The following is a 3,763-nucleotide window of genomic DNA, read 5'->3' on the forward strand; positions in this document are numbered from 1 at the left end:
GGTCGGGGTTGGCGAAGGAGGAATCGTCGCGTAGCGCATCTGGGGCGGCGCGACTGTGGAGGGGCGGCGGAAAAGACGGGCGGCATCGGGCCTTGCGGCCGGGGGTCCGGCGAGGTGATGATGGGCGTGAGCCGCGAGGTACTGCAGAAAGGGTAGCAGAGGTGCTTCCGCTACGATTGGGGAAAGGGGCGCGAGAATCCATCCGGTCGTGGCCCGCGACGAGGCGGAGCGGCAGGTGTCGGAGAAGTTGAGCCACACGGCGGAGAAGCTCTGAAGCGGGCATGCTACTCGAGTGCGTCTGTCGCGGGAGATCTGGGAGAAACATTTTTGTGGGTCCACCGGTCAGTCTCAGTTGGTCCACTACTCAGATTGAGAGAGATACTATGGGAAGACTTAAAAAGATCCGGCGGTATGGGTTTGGGGTCGGCAGGGTCGGAACGGGGAACCAGCGGAGAGGGGTCGGATCTCAGGGGTCGGGACCGGACTGGGGGTTGAGCACTTCAACTCAAGGAGCTGAGAGGGGGATTAGGGACTCGGATCAAGATTAACTCGAAGGATTTGGGGTCGGTCGTCACAAATCCCCTAGGGCCTCTCGTACTATAGTTATCCTTAACGATCGTACGAGATTTTCAACACTTTTCTTTGCAACTTTTATTAAAAAGAAGTGTTTAGGGCCTATTGTGTTCTCTGTCTTGCTAAACCAGCTCTGGTACCAGCTGTGGCGGAACCACCTCGGATTAGCTTGATTAAAACATGGTTAAGTCGCCTAACACGCGACACTCATGCCTTAGTCAAGTTAACACGAAGTGCCGTTGGATTTCATCCGATTTAACCACTTTAACAGGACCGAGTTAGCAAACTCACACGAAGGTGAGCGGTTCCAGAGAATACAACAAGTCCACTGAGTTAAACAATTTGACCATTTAGTTCAACAACAAAACAAACATCAGAGTTTTATAAGGTTCAAAAGAAAACCACCGAAGGTAAAATAAGCGGAAGCTAAGCGTAGGGGTCGGACGTCCTTGGAGAGGCCAGCCAAGACATCAGTGATCCCTTTCCTCGCCGTCCGAGGAGGGATCCCACTCGACCATCCAACCCGGAGGGAGTTGGGGCGGCCAAGTGCCAACAGGAGAAGACTCAGGAGCTGCGACTTCACCTGAAAAAGAAAAGCCACAACAAGGCTGAGCTACTAAGCTCAACAAGACTTAACCGACCGGGAGTAAAGCTACTCCACCACTTCTAGACATGCAAGGCTCTTTGGCCGAGGGGTTTGTTTGCCAAAAGCACTAAGTAGATCCTTATTTTCCAAGTTTTAGCTCAGATTCTGGGTTCATTAACCGGTCTAAGTTGGCAACTTACTCTAAGCAACAAAGATCCAAACAAAAGGGTATATAACATCATCCAGACCATGTCATCACCAGATTCCTTTATTACTCAGTGTAGCATAGCGATCAAGCAGTCTCAAACTGTGAGAGGCAGACGAATCGATTCGAGTTCTTTAACCATGCATGGTGAACCTAACCTCACGACATCCGTGCACCAACGAGGTCGCTTCCTGTGTCGGCCTTTCCCATCAATCCCCTAACCCGTGTCGGGCCCATTTCCTTTGGTGTAAGGTTCCACAGACCCGGCCTCTGCCGTTCTGTAACAACACTTGCCACCACGTGCGGCCGCAGGGGAACTCCGTTCCAAGGACAATGGGGCGACCGCTCACGTCTAGGTTCAATCCGGTACTAGGCTTCCCCATCCCATAATGAGTATGAGGTTAGTACTTTCAAACACTTGATCACGAACACCACTACTGTCGGGCCTTAACAGATTCCATAGACAGACGGGGTGATCAGCCAACCATCAAAAGTTAACCAGAACCCTGTTGGGATACAAGGTAGGCTACACTAGCGCAAATCAAAATTTCTACTGCGTAAAACCAGGAAAAACTGCCGTATAAGGATCACGGAATTACCACTCGACGCACTACTAGTGCGGAAGATGTAGATTTGCGTCGATGCAGCGAAGTCGATCAACGTAGTCGTACGTAGTCGATCACGTCAACGTCCAGCAGCTCCTCAGCAGCTCGTCCATGTACAGCAAGATTGCCCTCATGCCGCGGCTCGTCGTCGGCTCGTCGTGGCTCATCGGCGGCTCGTCCAAGTGCTGCAGGCGCAATACCTCCAAGGTATCCACATGTGCAGGGAGGAAGCGTCGCAAACCGGACTGCTAGATCTGTGAGTTGCAACTGGCGAGGGCGTGGGATGCGCGGCAGATGTGTTTCGCCAAAAGGTGTAAACCCTAGGGCGCCCCCACCCCTCTATTTATAGAGGTTCCTAACGGCCTCTGGGTCCGAGGCCCATTAGTACTTCCAAACCTAATCCAACTCGGATCACATCCGAATTGGGCTTCCAGCCCCTTAAGTGTGCGACCCTATGGGTTCGGATACGTATAGACATGGCCCGAGTACTCCTACTCGGCCCAATAGTCGGTAGCGGCCTCTAGCAAGACGTGCCAACTCCTATACGCACACGAAGATCATATCAGACGAACCATCACAACATAATATACATGCTATTCCCTTTGCCTCACGATATTTGGTCTAGCTTCAAGCCGACCGCTCTTTCTCGATCCTGTGATTTGGAATCCCTTTGTAGGTTAACTCTTAACCATACGTAGCATGGCCATGCATTTTCGGATCCGATCACTCGAGGGGCCCAGAGATATCACTCTCAATCAGAGAGGGGCAAATCCCATCTTGATTGACCATGTCTCATAGCATGCTTCTTGACAAACCCAAAAGCTACCTTTATAACTACCCTGTTACGGCGTAGTGTTTGATAGCCCCTAAGTAGGTCGATCCACATCTTGAGTACATGCAAAAATCTCAGGTCTAAGGACAAAGCGTATATGTTGTTTAAAGAGAGAACTACTTCTCGTGTTGGGTCAGTCCTAGCACGTGTCTCCACATGTGCCCACATTATTAGTTCAACATCTCCATGTTCATGACTTGTGAAACATAGTCATCAACTAATACATGTGCTAGTCTAATATTCATGTCTGTCCTCACATGAACTCCGACTAGGGACAACTTTAGAATAACCATACAAGTAAAGAGTTTCACATACAATTCACATAATTACAAATCAATTCAAGTAGCCTTTAATGGATATTCAAGAAACACAATATAAATCATGGAAACAAATGGAATATCATCATCTCTATGATTGCGTCTAGGGCATACCTCCAACAAACCCTGCCCTGTCCATCGTCCTTATAGTTGTAATAGAAGGAGAAACAACCAACTCCTATAAACTCGCGAGTGAAAGGAAATCACTCGACTTTTACCGCTTCCTATTTAAGCATAGCAACTACTCGGTCCAACAACTAGTGTTCAGATCAAGGAGCTACGCCATGCATCTATGGTTGCAAACACTCCTATACGTAAATGCACAAACATGATGAACAAGGCTGTTGGAAGTATGCCCTAGAGGCAATCATAGAGATGATGATATTCCATTTGTATCCATGATTTATATTGTGTTCCTTGAATATCCATTAAAGGCTACTTGAATTGATTTGCAATTATGTGAATTGTGTGTGAAACTCTTTACATGTATGGTTATTCTAAAGTTGTCCCTAGTTGGAGTTCATGTGAGGACACACATGAATATTAGACTAGCACATGTATTAGTTGATGACTATGTTTCACAAGTCATGGACATGGAGATGTTGAACTAATAATGTGGGCACATGTGGAGACATGTGCTAGGAA

The sequence above is a fragment of the Setaria viridis genome, chromosome 8, assembly GCF_005286985.2.
Source record: "Setaria viridis chromosome 8, Setaria_viridis_v4.0, whole genome shotgun sequence".
NCBI lineage: Eukaryota > Viridiplantae > Streptophyta > Magnoliopsida > Poales > Poaceae > Setaria > Setaria viridis.